This window comes from Symsagittifera roscoffensis, chromosome 9 (assembly GCF_963678635.1).
Source record: "Symsagittifera roscoffensis chromosome 9, txSymRosc1.1, whole genome shotgun sequence".
Lineage (NCBI taxonomy): Eukaryota > Metazoa > Xenacoelomorpha > Acoela > Convolutidae > Symsagittifera > Symsagittifera roscoffensis.
Genome location: NC_087070.1, coordinates 42,618,859 through 42,642,159, shown reverse-complemented (window position 1 = coordinate 42,642,159; position 23,301 = coordinate 42,618,859). Strand labels below are relative to the sequence as shown.

Here is a 23,301-nt window from a genome sequence, read left to right as displayed (position 1 = left end):
TCCAACAGAAACACGAAATCAACAGCCAATACAAATGCAAAATCCAACTAATACACAATCTTTTCAACCGATTCAACCACAAAATCCAACGATCACACACTCGTACCAACCAACTCAAATGCAAAACGAAATACCACTCCCATATTATCTTCAACAACACGAAATAACAAAGAATCAACTTTCAAATTTTTCACAAATGCCAAATGCCGCAGAATCACTACAAATGACAATGAATCCATACCTTATGGGTGGATCATCAATAACATCAAATAAACCACTAATGGTTGTCACAGGAACAGATCCTGAATATTCTGTAGAAGATTATTTAAATGCAGTAACAGCAAATTTATTTTTAAATATAGGACCTGAACCAATTAATACACCATTACATCAAAATTGGATACATCGACGCACAGCGTTGATACAAAAAACCTTAGATGGCGCAGCCCAAAAATGGTTTTCAGTGTTACCTATAGAAATAAAATCAGATTGGAAAAGATTTACACAAGAATTTTCAAAAATGTTTGACTCCGAAAGAAATCAACAACACCAAAGAGTTTTATGTAATGAAATTCGCAGATTACCAAATGAAACCATCAAACAATTAGCAGTACCCATCGAAACACTAGATTGAAAAGCATATTCATTAAATACACATGACTATAAAAACTCAAAAATGACAGAATTTTTAATGATGACCTTAACACCTCAATTAAGGAAAATAGCAATAAAAAAGAGAGCATCTCATCCTTCCTCAATTCGAGAGCCAGATTTAGATTTTCGAAAACTAGTAGACAAACTAGAACAAGCGGAAATCACAATGAAACTCGAAGAAACAGAAAATCTAAATTACAGTATGTTAATCGAATCGAAACAAACACTACGCACATCAGTAACATACAGGAATCAGATACAGATCTAGTTGAAAAAATCACTGAAATACTAAATATTTATGAAAAACACCCAAATTTTAAAGGTAAACCAACTTTTAAAAAATGGTGTAATTATTGCCGACGATACGGACATAGTATCTCTGAATGTAGACAAAAACAACAAGATAACCAGAACAAACCTCAAAAACATAGAGAACCAAACAAATCATTCTATCAATATATGAAGAAAGATCAAAATTTACCAAACAAAAACATATACAGTAACAACAGTTCAGGAAAACCACTTCCGAACAACACCAGTTACACAAGGAATCAATCACCATATAACTCAAGTTATAGAGGAAGATCACCAGAACGAAGAAATACACAGAATTATTCACAAAATAATTATAATCGATCAAATAGTCGAAATAACTATTCAAGATCAAATTCCAATGCAACACAATTTGTTTCTAGATCCAGTTCCCAATCAAACCCAAGGAATAAACACTATTCCAATAATCAATCACGAAACTCATCATATAACAGAAACAGAAACTATTCACATAATAGATATAGAAGTTATTCGAACAATCGAAATCACAATTACCCGAACAACCGATCGAGAAATAACTCATATAACAGATCAAACTATCACAGATCAAATATTAATTATCAAAACAGATCACGGAATAATTCACAAAATCGAAATTCAAGTTATAATAATCGATATAGAAATTATTCTCAATCACCACATAGAAATAATAACCATTATGATAATTCTAAACATCGATACAGAGATAGTACACCAAAACATCAGAGACAAATTAATCAGGTACAATCAAATGAAGAAACAACATCAGACCCCCCAGGAATCGATGACACAGGAAATAACGAACTACAATTAAATCAAATAAACTGTGAATCATCAGACACAGAAAGTGATACAGAAAATACCATTTCCATCAATATGATAGCAGTCGAAAACGACTACGAACCTATTATATATGAACAACCTTTTACATCACACATATATGAAAATCAGTTGGAACTTCTTCACAATTATTACATTGAACCCATCAATTCTACACAAACTGCACAAGACATAAACGAAATTAACACGGTAAGTAAACCCAACGAAAATGACAAAATAAAAAGCTTAAATACGAATCACATTTACCAAAATATACAAAAAGAACAACCCAAAGAAAAAATTTGGATTTGGACAATACCATTTCTTTTAGAAAGTCCAAGAAACAAGGAATTTCAACCACCAGACCTTGAAGTTGATTTTTTAATTGATTCAGGAGCAGAATCAAACATAATTAACATTCCCACATGGAATGAAATCAAAACATTACACTCAAAATTAACGCCTCTTGCAACCTCTAGTAAACTAGCAACAGCACAAGAATCAACACTAATAAATTATGGAAAAGTTCAACTATTCCTTCTTCCCACAAGAACAATGGAACAAAACAAAATTCTAAACAAACCATTTAAACAGATATTTCATATCACGGATATTAAACACCATATCATTGGCATACCATTTATTTCGAAATATATACCAACAATCAACATATTGAATAGTAAAATACTAATCAAAGATAAATATACAAAAACAAAAAATACAGCTCTAACATTTTTTCAAAGATTAAATAAACAACCACCATTCTTTTCAAAATTTTACCCAATTTATAACCAAAAACGGAAACACCTGAAACCACTATCAGGAGATATATATAACTTTTCAATAAAACAAGTTCACCAATATGATAAAAATCAAAATAAACAACAACTCTTCATGTCAGACTTTGAATTCAAACCTATCAATAAGTTTTTCAAAATCACGATCTCATCGATAAAATATTTGAAAAATACGAATTCAGACACCATTTCGTTGCATATATATAACAATACACCATACAAAGTAACATTACCCTTAGGACTTTTAGGATATTGCGAAACAAACGCTACAATATCACCCATACATGAAAAAGCATACCGCGTAAATAATATACTCCAATTATTAGATATTTGTCAATCCACAATTCTTAACGAAGAAATATCCATCAATAATATAATAAATAATGAAAAAAGAAATACAGACTATTTCACAAAAACCCCATATTTCAAACCTATATTCAACATAATCAACTATACAGAACATCAACAAAAGTTTTTAACAATGTTTAACTTCCAACATTCACAAATAACACAAGACGAAATTGATAAATTAGCTAAACAGCTAATAAAATATTCATCAGTCTATGCAACATCAAAATTTGATGTTGGAAAAATCAGTTCATCGCTACATCTCCCGTTAAAACCTGACGCAGTATTCAAGAAAGAAAGAGCTAGTAAAGTACCAATTCATTTACACGACAAAGTAAATAGATTACTTGATATTTTAGAACAATACAAAATTACCTCACCGGTAAACAAAGAAGAACAACCAAAAGGTAACACATTTATTAACCCTGTTATTATCCTAGCAAAAGGAGAATCATTAAAAATAGTCTTAGACGCTAGATATCTCAATTCACTAATAGATGAATCAAAATGCAATTGGCCTATTGAACCAATACAAGTTATTTTAACAAAAATAAACGGAAAATACTTTACAACCGCAGACATGAATAGTGCATACAATCAAATGCCACTAGATGAACAATCACGACGCTTAACACAATTTATTATTGGAAATCAACAATACGAATTCAACCGCCTATTCTATGGAATATCCATAGGAACAGCAGCATTTTCAGCTTTTATGAGCAAAATTTTTAGACCACTAATACTTAAGAAAAACGCAATCACCTATTTAGACGATGTTTTTATGCAATCACAGACAAAAGAAGAAATGTTTACAGTTTTAGAAAACTATCATAAAATACTTCAGAACGAAAATCTGAAGGCCGCCCCCGACAAATCTCACTTCTTCTTAACAAGAGTTAAATTTTTAGGACATAACATAGAAAGAAACACAATCACTCCATTGAAATCACGCATTGATGCTATTCAAAAACTTCAACCACCAACAAACAAAAAGAAAATCCAAGAATTCCTTGGAATGTTAAACTTCTTAAGCAAATACGTTTATAAAATGCAATTATATTTAAGACCATTTTATAATATCCTAAGACAACAAAATAATTTTGAATGGAATACTGAACATCAAACACGATTTGAAGAAGTTAAAAAACTTTTAACTGAACAAATTTCAAACACAATTCCAGACCCAAATCAACCATTCTATGCAATGTGCGATGCTTCCAATTTTGGCATCGGCGCAGCATTATTACAATCAAACAACGGTACAAATAAAATGAACCTTATATCAGCAAATTCCCGATTATTCACTCAAGCAGAGCTACGACTCTCAACTCTAATGAGAGAATGTACAGCTATCATTTATACACTTACAGAATATGAATTTCTAATACTTGGATCAAAACATCCAACAGTTCTATTCACAGATCATAAACCAATCATTTTTCTCTTTACACAGAAGTCAAATCCAAATCACCGAGTTTACAGATTTCAATTAATACTAATGAAATTTCCAAACTTACATATAGTTTGGACAGCAGGAAAAAATCTCGCATTACCAGATACATTAAGCCGAAATACACCACCTGAATTACTTACACGAAAAACTACAGTTGAAATACCACAAAATATAAAATTTTACCTTGCAAAAGATGAAACATCACCCCGATTAGAATTAAAAAACATGCAGTAAAAATTGACATTGAACATTCACAAATAAATAATCTCCAACACTTCCCACTTTACTTAGATTGCCAAGATAACCACTACGAAGTTGATCTACTTGGAACATCAACTTTCAAATCAATTCATACTCACAATGGATAACAAATAACACCCAACAAAAACGAGTGAAGCAACACTCGCATAAAAAAGATCTTTTTCCATTAATTGAAAAAGAAAATTTAACCGATAAAATAAATTTATCAGGACCACAAACGAATGATTCAAAATATACAATAAATCAAGTTTTTGACCTCCATGACCCACTTGACACAATTCCTTTATCTAAATTAGAAATTGAAAACATTTTTCTCCCTTCAACAGATAGAATTACAATTAATACCTTGAAACAATATCAAAATCTTGACCCAGTAATTAGACAACTAAAATCATGGCACAAATACAAAACTAAAACCGTAAAGGCAGATACCACAATTTTAGGAAATAAAACACTCCTCCGATATTTTCGAAAATTTAATAGTACAACAATTAATGAAAACACAGACCTTCTAGAATATCAATTAAATGAATCTACAGTTCCCTGTCTCCCTTTAAGTATGATTCTCATAGCTTTTAACATTTCACATACACAAAACATTAAAGGACACTCTGGATCAGAGAAAACATATTCAAATTTTATACAAAATTTCTATTTCCCAAATGCACCAATTTGGATAAAAGTACTATGCAATGATTGTATAGTATGTCAGCTAAATAAACCTTACCCAAATCAAAAACAAATAGCACAAAAACAAGATTTTAAAGGACACAGTTTATATTTTAACCACCGTATATCATTTGACACAAAAGGACTAATTTCACCATCCTCTGAAGGAAATTCATACATTATGGTAATTGTTGACGCTTTTACACACTATGTAGCACTCAACCCAGTACCACATTGTAACGCTTACTATACTTACACAACACTTTACGAACACTGGATAGCCAAGTTCGGATTACCCGAAATTCTAGTTACAGACAACGGTACAGAATTCAAAAATAATGAAATCATCACACTATGTCATTTATATAACATTAAACACAAACCACGTACATCTCATGCACCTTGGACTAACGGTTTAGTCGAAGGTATGAACCGTTCACTACAAGAATATCTTAGATGTATCATAAACGGAAATGATACAAGATACACCGAATGGTCAGCAGATGTAAAACTATTTCCCTTAGCATATAATTCACAAATCACGACAACTCTAGGAATGTAACCATATGAAATGGTTTTTAATCAAAAGCCATGTAAACCAATTATGTTTACAGCAAACTCTCATAAAAATGCACAAGGTCATTGTCAACCGAATAAAGACTCAATTTGTTATAACCTACCTTTACACACACATGATGAAGATCATTTTCATCACCCACAAATCCTAAAATTAGCCTCCGGTACACATACCGAATGGATTTTAAATAGAGATAAAAAAACACAACGAAATTTATCAAAAAGTAACAAAAAAATTGTTACAAAGACAAAACATTAACGAACAAGTCAATTCACGTTTTACACCAGCCTCCGATTTAAAAATTGGAACCTTTGTCTTAATACCAAATTTTAATACACAAAAAGGAATTTCTAAAAAATTACAAACCCTTCGTAAAGGACCATACCAAATAATCGCCAAACCCACCGACGTAACATATAAAATCACCGATTCAGACCAAAAAGAAATTGTTCAACATAGAAACAATCTATTGCCTTACTACCCAAAAGAATACGCACTACGCGAACTAACTCAATTATATTCTTTCACAGGTTTAAAAGTTATTCAAAATCACCTACATACGGAAAACGAAATAAATAAACAAAACGACATTCACCTTGAAAAACAAAATAGAAAACAAACTACAACCAAAAACAATACAAAAAAGCTAGATCAAATTATACCTCAAAAAGAAAGGAAAAGTAGAAAAATGATAGAAAAAATTATACCCCAAGAACAAGTCGAGAAGTCAGAACATAGAGAGTCATCACGACTTAGAAATCAACCACGTAAAAACTATAAAACATTCATCCCACAATCTAAAATATTAAAGAAAGTTGAATTTCAAAAACAGCTTTAATTTTAAAATAAATAATCTTTGCACCTCTGAAACATTTTGAACTTTCATTTTTCAAAATAACATGCTGACAATCACACAGCAAATTTAGTTCAAAATTAGCCAATAAGATTCATCCAATCCGTCAACTTCTCTAAATCTAACACAAACCAATTAGACGAAAGATATTACACTTCAGGCATATCTATAACTATAACTTTACAACCTCCAGGTCAAAAATAAGCAAGCTTCTCAAACTTGACAACTAAAACAAATACCACCATAATATCATAACCCTCCCTTATCTAAAAACGCAAAGATCAACAATATTTTCCCAACTCAGACCTCAAAAACCCCCCAAACAAAAATGTTAAATTAGCCTAACGTAAAAGAACAACCATATTAAATTAGCCTAAAGTACAAAGACCTCAAAAATACCCCAGATAACTTGACAAATAAAAATAAAGTAAAAGAAGACCTCCCGAATACCATAAAGTTAGCCTCCAACACTTTTTCACAAATCTCAACCCACTTGTCAAAAAACCAATAAATAACTCGACTACACTTAAAAATTGCCCCAAACAACAAAAAATGTTCGATCAAGAGCCATTTCTTAAATGCTCTTCTCTCGATCAGTCAACATAATTCTCAACAATTTAATAAACTTTTTAACAATATTTAAAATTTTATTCATATTTCTTTTCTTTTTGATAGTTTTGAAGCTTTTGTATTAATCTTAATCATTTTTTGTATTATTTTTTTAATTTTCTATTCCCTATTCGAAATATACTTCCAACTTTCCAAAGCCATTGACCAAATACACAGGTACGAAAACCCAAAATCTATTTAAATGATACGAACCATTTTTAGTAGAACAGATATTTTTTTACTATTTGTAATTTTCATAATATTCTTAACATCCCTCATATTGACAATATGCAAATGTATAAAGAAAGCAGTCATAACATTCGCATTAGCAACAATCCTTTTAATTCTTTTTCTTGAAGAATACTATAATAAACATAAATTTTTTCACTAAAAGAAATCAATCAAAAAACCCTCAAAAATTGCTAACCAACAATCACACAGTCAGTCTTCACCGACAACATCCCAAGAAAACCCCACACCACCTACAACCACCCAAATCCCCCAAACATCTACACGAATTTCTTTCCAGGATAACCCATATACCTTTGAAGAACGACACGCTCGCTTATCTGAACCACTAGAACCAGTTCAGCGACAGGCACCTCTGAGTGAACCAACATATAACTTATACCCGCCACTACCACAAGAATTAAGTAGAATTCGAAATATTAGCCAAAACCAAAATGCAGTTGAAATAAATAGACAAATCATACATCCACGACGAAATAGAAACTTTCAAACCCCCCGAGTTCATTTTGATATACCCCAATCCCCATCACCAAGTACTCCGGAAAACCCAATTGGCATATTACCGGAAACCCCTACACTTCTTTCACAACGAAGCACCTCAACTCTACCCTCAGATTACTTAGGTTCAACACCAACATCTGAACAAATACGTGAAAATCCCTTTAACCCCCCAAACCAAACATCACGACTACCATATTGGACAACGCAATCTTTCACACAAGGTGAACCAAATTTAATAAATGATCCAATAGATATTTCTACAGATACAACAACATCATCATCACTACCAGAAACATTATCACTACCATCAACACCATCAATAAGCCAGTTTTCACCGACGCATTTTCCTTTAAATTTCCCAAATAACCTCGACGCTAGATATCGAGAACAATCATCAACAAATATCCCTTTAAGATTAGACTGGAAAACATTCACAGCACCTCCACCATTATTTGGACAACACCCAGAAAGTAACCGACTCCACAACTGGGCACTTAATAGATTACAATATAGACAAGATATCCACGAAGACATTCGTGATCATAACATCCAAATACTCCAACAAAATAGCCTACAATTAAAATTCGAAATCACGGTTAAACTAAACAACATTGCTCAACATCCTTATCCATTAAATCCACCAAATATAACAGCTCAATCGCTACCACCACCTTTTATAACAACTGAAGTAATATATAAATACGACAGATATACCAAGAAAACAATTGGTTACATCACATTTTATAACCCGTACTCAGGATTATCATACACATGTATATTCTAAAAACATTGATTTTTCTCCAACTCCTTTTTCTAATAATCTCCGATCAGAACATAAATCCTTCTCCTCGCACAGGACCCCAAGACCTATTAGTAACACATTACGATTGTGAAGAAAATGAACAAAAAACACTACACAAATATGCAATAAACCAAGTACCACAATGCGAAACAGAACCACAAGCTACAGAAACTACAAATGTAATAGCGACACTCTATTCAAAAGCCCGAGCAACAACAGTTATAGGATATAAATTCACAGCAACATTTTCCGAAAAGAAAGTACATTGTTCACAAGTCTCAAATGGAAATAAAAACCGACTTGACCACGAATCATTCTACCAGAGTAATATCGAACGACTTTTACATCTCAATCCCGAAGATTGTAAAAACGAGTTACTAAGACTAAATATCACAAGAAATAAAAACACCGACAGAAAATTAGTATATTTCCAAGTTTTTTCAGATTCTGTACATCAAGCAGAACTTGAAAGATATCAAGGACATATAAAACTAGATGAAAAATACCCATACAACGGCGCACACGGAAGATTAACTTATGATATACACGATAAACACTGGATACCACACATTGGTATAAATAACCCATCGAACTGCAAAGCAGACACAAAAAATAAAGGATATCAAGAAATAATGTTTTTCGATTGGAAAATACACCTCGAAAAAATTCAACTCACACGAGATTTATCTGACAACACAATGATCTATCAAGGAATTAGATTACCCTGTAAAAACGATCAAGGTTATTGTGACCCTACAACACGAACACAAGCAACATTTGTTTGGTTTCCCGAAGATACATGTACAACATTTCAAGTAGCAAAAATACACGCTCGAATGATAAAATTTCACGAAAAATATTTCATACAATCAATCCCATATGAACAAGTAAATCCATCACAAAAACGAAGTAATGATTTTCGAAACATCCACAATATAGAAAATAAATTAACCCGTTTTCAAATATATCAAGAAACAGAACTAGCATGCAAATACAGAAATCCACTTCACAAAACACAATACTCTGAAATCTTAGTTGAATACGAAAAAGGTTTCGACATGACCACTGGAAAAGTAAAAATTGACCCTTATGCCACAAGTCATCCTCTAAACGAAGGAACAGCATATATACCAGTCAATTTTCAAAAAAGTAATGGTCAACCTGGTGGACATCTAAAGCCACATGACACTCAAAGCACACGTCTACAAGAACTATCACTAATGAATAATTCTTATTTTGGTAATATCCACTACGATATTCACTTAGATATGAAACTAGACTACACAATTAGCCAAATTTTCCAGGAAATGTCACTCTCTGAATTAGAAACACTTCACCAACTATGCGAATTAGAACGAACACAAATCCTACAATCACTTGCACTAGCAGTATTAAAAATACCCTACGCAGGATATTTACAATCAGGAAATAGATCAAATTTTTTAGACTACGAAAAAAACATTTTATGGTTTTATACTTGTACCAAAAAAGTATCACCACTATATGTTTTTGAAGATAAAAGATGCTATAAAAGAATCCCTATCTTTTATAAAAATAAAGTACATTTTGTTGACACACTCTCAAGATGAACATATTTTTGGGATACCGCAGTCCCATGTGAATCAGCAAATAGCCACAATGTAGTACAATTGAATCCTGATGAAGATAAATATTATCTTCTTACTCCATACCCCACATTAATGCAATCACTCAAAAAATTTTCGCCCGAAAGCATTAGAGCTATTGCTCGAAACCCAAATATAGATTTCAATCAATTGGAATAAATTCAAAATCTGATATCCAACATCACATTAGAACACAACAATTCCAGGAATTATTAACACAAATGGACACTATACAAAGACAATCAATTGACCAAAACTTACGCAAACTTGCCGAAACCGCAGGATTTGCAGACATCTATACACAAGATTATAGCGGATATTTTAAAGACATTAAAGATTATATATATCTAAACGGTGAAAAATACAGACCACAAGATATTTCACTTATAAATATTTTTAGCTTTGTTACATTAAAAAATGAAATTCTCGATTTTCTAGGATGGCCCTACTACATTTTAGAAAAATTGACTATTTTATACGCAATGTTTATTTTTATAGGATTTCTTTTCTCACTACTAAAAGGAATCTATAATACATGCGCTATACACACACAAATAAATAGACAAGCAAGTGTAGCACGCATACTATTTGCAGGATTTTTTGGAATTTTTTCATCATCAATAAACAAAATCCTTCTAGACGCACAAATAAAAGAATATAACACAAAAATAGCGACAAGACAGAACACGTACGACGAGGAACATAATAATATAGAAGTAACACCTACAGCACCACAGTTGCCACCCCTACCAAATAACCATCCATTATCATTAGTCCCACGAAATTTCCGAAACTTAGCAAAAACACAACCCAAATTTTAGACCAAACATATCGCAAAGTCCCATACAACACATAATGACACATCATTCACAAGATGAAAATACATATGAACAAATTATAGAACAACCCCATACCACCGCTTTTCAGTCTCAAAATAATATTTTTTTTAGCCCACGATGAGCCGACAACTTGGATCCCTACACCGCTCAAATTCCCACCCAACCAACCTCAACACTCCAATTACAATAATTCCACTTTTTGCTTTCCCACCACCCGATTTTCCAAATAGTAATATAACATCAAGCATGAATTCAGACACTAATTCCAATATTTCAGTTTTATACTCCATTTCACAACTAAATAACCCAAATATAGAAACCCCTGACGAATTTGCAGACTCCGAACCATCTCCATCCAATAATTTTCAAACCAACTCCTCAGTTTTTTCAAAGCCTCCTTTTCGACCAATCCCAACAAATAATCCACTCCCGTCCGTTTCTACCCCCTCTTACGCTTCACAAGTAACCCCAACCTATTCTCCATTTCATTCCGACCGATCATCTAATTCTCCCGATACTCCCCAAATCTCCCAAGAACTTGATAATTTTATAACCCTACAACAACAGCTAATACACCCTAACACCCTCACTATAAATCAGATTTCTTCCACAATAGAATCCTCAAACTCACCTACCCCTACACCTTCTTCAGCTTATTCTGCATCATTAGCACAATCATCCATTTCCACCGAATCATCAAAAAGCACTAATAGAGCTTATCGCACTTTTAAAAGAAAATTCCCAAACCATCCATTCCCAACCAAACCAGGAACAGCCCGTGAATATATTAATCATCCACATCACACTCACACGAAAGATTTTCTAGCAATCACCTTACCTTCATTCCCACAATATACTTTAAACACCCCTAACGACACTAACGACACACGTAGTTTTGTAGATGAACATGTTTTAATGCCTACACTTCATTGGACATCATATTGTCATTTTACTAATCCCCTTTGCCTACCTTTATCTAATACTCACATCGATATAGAAAGAAATCAAGATATGCTATATCGACTCACCACACCATTAACACACAGACAATTTACTTATATAGGATATAAAAAATCACTAAAAACATACACTGCACCCCGAGCTAACGAATTTACGCTAGAATATTACGATCATAATATCATCCGACCTAACCAAGACGAATTTTTAGATGACGACCGCTTCGCTAACCCACAACTAACAGAAAAATTTTTCATCAAAACACCATATGTATTTACACTCAATATATTTGATCGAAAATTTGATCACATCATCTCTGAAGCACTAACCGACATGCAAGCTTATGAAAGTTTTAAAGAAAAATTTCAATTATTTTCACTAACCTTTCATTTCCTTGCACCACATGAACGCGATTTGCACTGCTCACACGACATTATGTTACGCACTAAACAAACCCACACATATACGTATTATCGCTTCATACAAAATCATTTTGATCTCCACACTCCATCAAGACAACCACACCACCGTTTTCAGTTTCTTAATTCAAAGTACACTTCGCCATTTTTTCTAAATTTCACATATTGCATAAAAGACACTAACCTCCACGGCATCCTCCGCAACTATGACCCAATAACACAAATGTATATATTTGGTCCCATCACGAAGACCTTTAACGCAGAAGAATCCAGACCCTTCCTTATCCCACATGAATTTATCCAACCTATAGAAATCCCAATATTAGAATTCATCCACAATACTAAATACAATCATAAATTATATAACCTCATTCAAAACACACCTTATGAGTTTGCAGTTGGCACTGAAGAACTAAAAACTATTAAAGCACTTCAATTGCTTTGGCCACTGCTTCAAACTAAAAACATCATTCGCATACTAGCAAAATTACTAACAAATTCAGAAACAATACACGACATCTTCCCCCACGGTTTTTTCCCCGACGACTAACAGGTAAGTATAATTTATACATATTCTTCACTAATAAAATTAAAATAAACACTAACCATTCTTTACTCATGTTTCTTTTAGTTTTTTAGTCTTCATACCACGATCATCTACAAAAAACAAAAAAAAAAAATAAAAACTTGTTAAATTTATTCTAAACTTCATTAATATTCTCCACAAAATAATTTGATAAAATTTATATCAAATGAAGTAAATAAAAATAAAAATAAATTGTTTTCCCAAAAGCAGTAAATTTCATAATAATGAAAATTTGTAACTTAACTTTTCCCCAAAACTAGCAGTAAAATTAAAATTCTATGTAGTAAATTGATAAAGTAAAAAAGCAGTACTAACCTTTTGATATTTTCATTCACTCGCACAAGAATTCTATCCAAACTCGCACAGCTCGCCCACGAAGAATTGTTTAAATAATGAGTTTTAGTTTCAAGTTTTCACACTCAACAACTCTAACATACAATAACAAGTTTCAAACTTTCCTTTAACCCGGTTGGAAAGGAATTATAAACTAAACCAAACTAACCAACGCAGCTTACTAAACACCACAAATCATAAAATAACAGCATGACTAAGAAAAGAAAACCAACGGTACCCAAACCGGATTAACCCAGTTTAAAACAGGATAATTTATTCTTTTGAAGACTATTATAAAGTCTAAGAAAGAAATCATAAAACACAAAAAAGTCGAAAGACAAACCCATAACAAAAACAATTTGATTTTTGAAAAAAGGACACAACCAACGGAACATAAGAAAGACCACCATAAGCTCAACATAAAACGTTATCACATAACAGGACCTCTCACAGAAACCGCACGAAATCATACTCCCACTCCTGGCCTAACCCACCAGAGAGGACGTCCTGAGCATGCTCTATAGCCGGCCTAACCCACCGCGCTACATCCACGCTTTGTGACCACACTCCTATTTTTAATAAGAGGTACTCAAGGGTGAGTAACTCTTCAAAATAACCGAACTAAAACAAAAAGCTTTTGTGAAAACAACTAATCAAAATCATAATTAAAACATTGAACTAATAAAAATTTTATAAAATTTAAAACATACTTTGCAGTATATAGATCAGCATACAACAACGAAGACGAACATCCAAAGACAAAGTGATCCCACTACACTCGAAAAAGAATGGCCAACCACAACCAAAATGCCGACCACAATCACAACTCAAAAGATTTAGAGTACGACTTGACTTCGCAGAAAAGGACTTCATTGAACTAGACCAATGACCACATCGATGTTCAAGTATACGTACAGATCCGAGTTACAAGGCATCCCCTCCACGCACAATCTCCACGCCATTCTCAGACGCGGCTGAACACAAAACAAGTTCTCTACATAATACAGAAAAACCCGTCATAGCAAACCATTTTGAAATCAGATTGATTTCGTTGGGAAACACAGTCGTTGTCACAAGAAGATACACGAAGATACGATGTTCGCCCAATACCAACGTTCATCATCCATCCTTTGAATTGCAGAAAGATAATTCTAAAAAACTCTGTAAAACCCGGATGGGTGGAACCTGATCTAAACTATATTTTATGATTGGATAAATTAGATATTTTACCACTGTAAAGTATTTAATATTAACCAATCATGATCCATCTAACTAACAACTCACTTATTTGTAAGTGCTGAAATTACTTGTAATTTCAGCACCAGAGAGATTTGAATTTAACTTAGAAATTAGTTGTCTCTCCGAGAGAACTTCAGCAACCGCAACAAACCAGTATACCCTAGATCTATTGAGCCTAGTAGAGACTAGTTAAACACCCTGAGACTAGTAAGTATAAGATTAAGATTAGGATCGGTATTAGACTAAGAAGTTGCACGAATCTATCCGGCCGAAAATAAGATAGCGTGACGAGCAGACGATGTACCCTATCCGAAATTACTCTATGAGTTAACCACATCGGTCATAACTCACTTTGGCAGTTCATAAATAAGAAACCTACTCCCAAATCTACTGACTTAAGGCTCTGCAACATAGCTTACAATTTAAATTAAACTTGCAAAACGCTGCGAGTAAAATGCTTTTATGTGATTGGCTGAAAGTTCGAGGGCAGAACCAAGTTAACATCTTCCACCCTAAATAGCTCTGGAGGGGAGGATGTTAATTTGGCCCTTAAATTGTAATTAGCAGCTTTTTATCGTGAATGACCTCTTCTTTCGTTGTGTCGCTGCTAGGCAAAATTACTGGATAAAATTAGATCCAGCTGTCTTCACTTAGTGACTTGACTGCTACAATTTTGACACTTAATTTGAAAAAAATTATTCCTGATTTCTTACAACTTTTACCAACAACTTGATTATCTCATAAACATGGGGTGCCGGACATCAAGCCGACGGGACTTCAAGCCGAATCGTAAAATTAGGGACTTCAAGCCGAAAATTTTCTCTCTAAGTCATGAAATATGATTAATTTGAAATTTTTTTTGAAGAATTTCTCAATTTCATGATCTTTATTCGGTACTTATTAGCGTTTTCATCAATTTTAAGCCTCCAAATGATGTTTAGGAAAGTTGAAAAATAAAACACGGTTGAAGGTAATTTTCTTGGTTATAATTTATGCATTTCAAAAACCGGCTGATATTATTAACGGATGCCAATCCCAAGTGATTCATTGTCATAAATAACGCTTATTATGGAGTAAAATAGCCTACGTTTTGACAAGCAACGTTTTACAGATGAAAAAATAATGATTTGAGGTGCTTGTAAAGTTTAATTTTCGGCCTGAAGTCCCTTCGGCTTGAAGTCCCGTCGGCTTGTTGTCCTAGACCCATAAACATGTCATTCAATAAGTGAACAAAAACTTTTACGTTTCTATTTATTCTAACGCGTATAAAAATTCCTTATATCTAATTTTTATTGCGCATCGTCAATCAATTCATGTTCTCCTGGCATTTTGGATAAAATAATATTTATCGTTCGAGTGATGAGGTGGACAGTGGTGAGAAAAATATTGCTTAAGTTAATGAAGATTTTAATAATTGGAAAGTTTTAGCTTGAATACTTCAAAAAAATTTCACATAGTTTTTTTTTCATTGTTAGTATCTAAATATTTCACATTGTTTGTTAGTATAAGTTTTTTAACATGCGGTTATAAATCTGCTTTCTGATTTTTACTTTGATTTAGTCTTAATTATGGTCATAGCCCAATTGTTTGCATTCATCGTTTTTTACTTTGTAATTGTTATTGTTCCGACTTTCGATTTGAATAAAAATAGTTATAAGTAGTTAACGATATCAAAGGTTAAAATGGATCAGGCTCGCAGACTTTCCCGAAATCCCAAAAATTTCAAAACTGACATCTGCAAGGTTTTTTTTTTCAGTTTTTCCGACAGAAGCTTCCCACTTTTTTGGATTGATGTCACAAAAATTTTACCTAGAATCAATAAAGGAGAAGTTGTTGGTAATTAATAACAAATTTATCCGTAGCTTTTTTTAACGGAGTTGAGTTTTGCTTGTTAAAAAGACACCAGATTATTTAAAGCTGACAATATATCGCTTGAAATTTCTGCATTAAAAATAGGAAGCATTGGGTGTATAAAAATATTAAAGCTTGGAGCTGAATTTGGGCTTTTTGTTGTAAAAACAAATTAGTCGAAATGGATATCAGCTAGCTTGCTCTGTTCATTACCAACATCTATCGTCTCATTTTTGTTATTTTCGAAAAAAAATTTTGATTTATTTTTAATACTGTCATTGAAGATTGTTTCATATGAAGCCTTTTTTGTGAAAGAGTAGGTTTTAATGCTTCAATTTTTAAATTATGCCCATATAAGGCAATAGTCAACCGTATTTTATACCTTTGAAAGAGACAGTCAAAAAGCGAAGAGGCCTGTAGAACAAATTGTGTTCACATTTCACCACCACGAGGGAATTAAACGGTGTCGCTAATTGTAGGTTGGCCAATCAAGCAAGAAAACATTTGTTTTCTTTTTTATTTGTCGCAATCAACAGAGTATACTACTGAGTTCTATCATTAAATTCAAATTGAAAAGTAAGGTCCCTTGTCCTCGCATTGCTCGGTGAGAAAATTTTTATCTTTTTATTTTTTGTTAGTATGAACAAATGTGTACAAAACATATAATTATTTATTTTAAAAAAAGGAAAAAAAACTGTAAAAGTTTTTGTGTAGTGACTTTTTTTATTCTTTAGAGTTTGTTTTTAGAGTTCCTTTTAAATCAAGGACTTAAAGTTGGGAAAATAGAATCATAATCCAGCATTTTAAATGATTCTTTTGATGCCATTTTCTTAGCAAAAATAACTACCTTTGATCCTAAAGAGGATACTTTTTACAGCAAATTTTCAACAATTAAACTTTACAAAATGTTAGATTTTGCTTTAATTATGATTATGATATTTTTAAGTAATTTTGATTCTATATTATTCTTGTCAAAAAGATATGCTCTGTTTTTTTACTGCCGCTAAACAAGCTTTCAAGCCATTTATAGCCTAACTTAAATCATTACTATTTTATATAAAGAAGACTACTTTTTAATAGGTCTTATTTCTTTTGGCAAAAAAATTGATAAGACCTTCAAGACATTTTTGTTTTTCACTTTTCTGCAAACTCATTGCTAGATACAAAAAATAAGTATGATCAAAACTTTTTTGAGTATTTATGTATGTCTGCCAGAAACCAGTTCATCGCCTTCACGGTCTGAGAGATGTCACCTCTTAATTTACCTCAGCATCAGAAACCAAAATGTTTATCATTCAAATAACTGCTCTACAACAGAGAATCTTTTTTGTGGGGCACATCAAGGTACTGTTGTGGGTCCTTGCTGTTTCTTATTGATATCGATGATCTTACCAACATAGCACAGAACTTTGAATTAGTTCTTTATGCCAATTACAATAAATTTTTGGTTCATTTATTAGTTCTATAGAACTTAAAAGATATGGAGTGAAAGCCAGAATTGATGGGAAAGCAAAAAATTTACAATAAATTGAAAAAAACACTTGAAAAAAACACAAAATTGATGATACTTAATGGCTTCAAAAAGTTGGAAAACTTTGATTGGGACAGAAATGCTAAAGAACCAAAAAGTGCAGTTAAATACCTGGGATTGTTTTTGTATCAGCTCTTACCTACGATGAACATTCCGCTTATAAAACAGAACCGCCAGCAAAACCGCTGTAAAAAATCTGCAAGTACAACTAAATTTTCAAACTTGGAACCGCGATTAATGATTATTCAAAATACAAGAAGTAAAGACTAGGAGAAAAACACTGGGCGTTTGTTCAACCATTGAGTTTATTTTTAACGTAATAAGACGAGAAAATGGAAATGACTAAAAGAACATTTTTTTGACATAGGAAAAACTACTGGTTTTACTGGAAGAATGATATCATTAAGATTTTTAAAAAAAACTTATCAAAAAATAACAAAAATTAGTTTCTCTATAAGCAAAAAAAAACTTTAATCAGTTAATCTTTTTTTTTCTAATCAGTTTCATTTTTGAATATGTTTGAAGGAACTCGAATGAGGGACAACCGAAAAAATGGAAATTTTATGAGCTCAATTTTTTTAAATTTCAAATGATAATTTTTAATTTCTTCTGGATAATGAGTACATTAAAAAATCAGTCAGTTCTAATAAAATTATCATTTATAGAAAAAATCCCAGCAGTGTTTTAAAAAATTGAATTATTATCTGCGCTTACCTAAATTGGTATTGTTTCAATGATAAATTTTGAAAACTGGGACTTTTCAGAAACTCATATTTTTTTTACAAAAGTTCCAGAAAACGTAAATTTTTCAGATTAACGCTTTCATTTTTGCGTAGAAAAATTCCGTCGCAAACAGCTAGCTAAAATGTCATGTTTTTTCTAAGAACTAAAACCACTCAGAGTGGAACTGTTTTATCCTTTCTTGTTGTCGCAAAAGTAATGCAAAAATCAGATATGATATAATTCTTCATAGTTTCTTCAAAAATAATTTTTTCTTAAAAATTCAAAAAAAATTACAAGCTGTTAAAGTACCATGACGTTTTTTTTAGGCATATAACGCAATTAAAGTTATCGCAGTAAAACGCAATTAGACAGAAAAATGGATTAAAATAAAGTTTGTGTACAGCCAGAATGACTTCCAAACAAATCAAATGTTTATCATATAATCCAAAATATTAAAAATTCTCTTAATTCAATTCCATTCAAGGAGTTTATGGGGAAACAAAATATCACGTGTTTTTCGATCATAATTTTTTTTGCAATCAATATTTTACTTGACTAAAGTATATTTTTGAAAAAATTCAAAGGTTGCAAGGAAGAATTTTTTCAGTCTATTACACGCAAAAACAATTGTACGCTAGAACAAACTGTTTCCGAACAGAAGAATTTGAATACAAATTTGTTCGACTGAGTCTTCAAGCTGAACCAGATTTAAGTTTTTATATAAAAGGTTAAGTTTCAACTGTTAAAACTTTCTCGTTTAATTTATGAGTTTTTTCTATATGGGAAAGCCTTAGTTAAGTGTTTTCGGACAAAACATAAAACTATAGCAAAACTGAGGTTTTTTATTAAAAAAGATTTTTTTTCTTACAATTTTTATTCACGGAAAATGCTTATCAAAAAAATTTTTGATACTTGCACGGAGTTTTTATACATTTTTCTTTACGTATGAATTTGTATGAAAATGTCTGACAAGCATTTCATTAAGTTTGAACTTAATAAAAGACTACTAGCATTGAAGAACAAATCGCAGCATACTCACCGCCGCAGTTGGGCCCGTATTGCGAGCTTGCCAATAGAGAGTGACCTTGTACAAAAACTAGAGTCGGTTACTGCCCCAAAGTGGCAACGTGTGCGTATCGCGTCGACCGGCGACCTTAAAACGAAACTACTAAGTTATAAACTATATAAGTTGTCTCTTTAAATGTCTTTTGTTACGAGTTGTCATTGTTACGAGTTGCCTTTTGTTGCGATACCGAACTTTTGGTCAACACGGGATTGTATAGCAAATTTTATCCATGAATTGCAACTAAATCAAGCTTTTATAAACACTGTTTGTGGTGATAAATTAACAATAAATTTTTGATGTTTTTCAAGGCTGCTACAAGGCAAAATGTAAAATATTCTGACAATGATCGATCCTTCAGGCTTAGAAGCAGAAACAGGGCTTTAATTGAGATGTTTTTTACTAGCAATTATTTAAGTGTGGGACTACAGCTTAAGAAGAAAGACTTAAAAACTCTAGGGTTTCGAATAGACCTATTTTTTTGGCAAATATTTTTTTGTTGGTAATTGTTTTTACTTCGTTGAAGATATCGTTACCAAATTTCAAAAATTACTTTAGCTGCAATGCGTTCTTAGAGAGCTGTGAAAGTTTGAGAGTCGCCTTATTAACTTTGGGGGCTAATTTTCTAGACTAATAAGAGATTTTTCTTTTTGTGATGGTCACTAAAAACGCAGAGGGGTTGAGAGCGAGATTTAATAAGCGGTTACAATCATTCCAGCTTGAGCTGAGGCATTGTAGTTGATTCCTCTAATTCCCAATTAGTTGCAAAATATATCACGTCGTTTGGGATCCTGCATATACGGAGAAGGTTAATAACGAAATTCGATACAATTTTTTTTTATAATTTTCAAATTTTTCGGACCACGTGAACTATCTCCACCGTCAACCAATATAAGAAGGAGAACGTTAACTTGGTTAAAGTAATATTTTTCGGTCAATCAGGTTTAATAGGTGCAGGCCTTACTATTCTTAAAGTAGTCATTCAATTTTAGGAGCGAGATTTTTCACTTTGCACATTGTTTTGATTAAATATGATAATTAAACGCAATTATGGAAAGAATTATTAAACAAAGCAATCCTGTGAAGAACCATTGAAATATGAGGACCTAGTTGAAGTTTTTAGAACAATACAGAATGTAGACACAAGTAAAAGACATAAAAGTTGCAACTGTTTGACAACGAGAAAATGAACGAACTTTTTCTTTATCGTTTCGTTTTTTTTTCTCTGGAACTATTTAAGATACCGTCTGAAATGGTCGATGAAATTATTTGAAAGGGCTTAACTGGGCCAAAATTTGAGAACTCTAGTTGTGACGGTGTATATTAGCCACCCCTACCCAACGAAGGCTTTTTTTTTAGATAGAAATGTTATATAGATTACCTAACCAAATTTTTTGTATTTTCTGTAATGAAATAACCAGAAATCAATTCACTGCTCAACCGCATCGAGATAAACATGCTTCGAGTATACACAATAGCCGTAGCAATACAATGCAAATTAACACTTGCTAAAACTTTGTTAAAGTATCAGGTCATGTGGCCTAGCGGGTAATGCCGCCTTCTAAATGGCAGGTCACAAGTTCGACCCCTAGTAGGATACGTTTTTTCTAAGTAGAAATAGACTAGGTTTAGCTAATTTTGGATCACAAATAAGATCAGAAATAAAGAATTTTAAGAAAATCCCTGCTTTGTTTGCCATTTTTAGGCAACATAATGAGTAATTCAAGCTCATCGGCTTTCCAAAAAACTAATTTGAGCCCATAAATTTCAATTCTTTGCATTGTTAGTGAAGTGTTTCCCTTTGCACGCAAGAACACCCTAAAACTAATTATGATGTGCTGGCTAATATACACCTTCACAACAAGAATTCTCAAATTTCGGTCCAGTTAAGCCCTTTCAAATAATTTCATCGACCGTTTGTCAAACTTAAAAACTGTGTTTCAAATAATTTCAGAAAAAAACAACAAAACTTCTATGTCCTGTGACTGTATTTTACAATCAAGTTTTTCACACACAGAAAAAAATCAGATTAAGACTATCCTATGAAACAACCTAAATGTTACGAAATAGAAAATTTTAGCGACTGAAATTGTTTTTTTCAACATTGAATAGCGTGCCATTGGGTCATTTGGTGTTTGATGCTTAAACACAATTTTTTTTCGCAAAACTTTATGATGCAAAATCTTTAATATTTTAGAATTCTCCAAGCTCTGTTATGGTAAAAAACCTGTTTTATTTTAAATTTGAAATCATTTTAGTTAAACTTTCCCTTAACAAGTATAAGGGTAACACTTAGGATAAAATCTAATTTGATGTGAGCCTCTAAAAGTTGTGTAAACGGATGCAACTAGTCAAAATTCAACTTAGACTAAAAGGAACGGTTTGATGACTACTCAAATAAGACTTTTTGTATGATGTCAAATTATTCCACTGACTCCTCAAAACATTTAAAAAAGAGACAGAATGTATTAAAAAATTATTTTCAATCTGATTTTTTTCTTCTTTCACGCCATTTACATTCCTCAAAATCAACATTTGGCAAGAAAATGATTGCTATGAATCAATTTTCTTATAAAAAATTGACGAAATCTTTCTGAAATTTTGCTCATAAAAATGAAAGGATCTTTTGACTTTTCGTCCAACTGGCGTTTTTTAGTTAACTGTTAGATCACATTGTCCGATTGATTTGAAAATTGACATGCGGAATATTTAATGTATTTATTCTTCCTTTAAAAATTTATTTAATCTTCCACTTTAACCTTATAAAACCACTCGTTACAACATGAAAATGAAGGCCGTGCGATTCATTTTTCCTTCCACGCCCTCTCCCTTCCACGTCTTTTTCCTTCCACGCCCTCGCGTAGGAACAAGATCAAATTTAAAAAAATGCCCAGAATAGAGACGATTTTTCGATAAAAAAGGGGGCAACTTCAGTAGATAAGAGAATGCCTCCGGGCGTGATTAAAAGCGTGAAATTTTTATACAACGAGAAAATTCTAGTCCAAGATTTTTCGGACATTTTTAGACGTTCGAAAGGCTTGCTTTATTAAGAAGAAATTGTATGACCAGCATTTTTGTCATCCCGGGCGGGAAGTTTCCCTAGAAAATGTCCAAGAAAATACTTTTTTTTCTGATTAGGCAGAACTGATAATGCCTTAGGTACGATAAAAAACGTGACATTTGGAAAGTTGTCAAAAGGATGCTCTGTATCGCAATTTGGTTCGACTT

The 23,301-nt window shown here is 32.4% G+C and overlaps 1 protein-coding gene across 3 annotated transcripts in view; it reads left to right on the top strand.

Annotated features, from left to right (window-relative positions):
- Window positions 1-23,301, top strand: part of LOC134854412 (substance-P receptor-like) — a 154,402-nt gene that overhangs the window by 10,387 nt on the left and 120,714 nt on the right. The window contains exon 1 of one of the 3 annotated variants that reach the window (XM_063870651.1): window positions 17,189-17,332. The exons of 1 other annotated variant lie outside the window; for it this stretch is intronic. The gene's annotated coding sequence lies outside the window, so the exon portion shown is untranslated. One more of the 3 variants, XM_063870652.1, reaches the window with a different exon arrangement.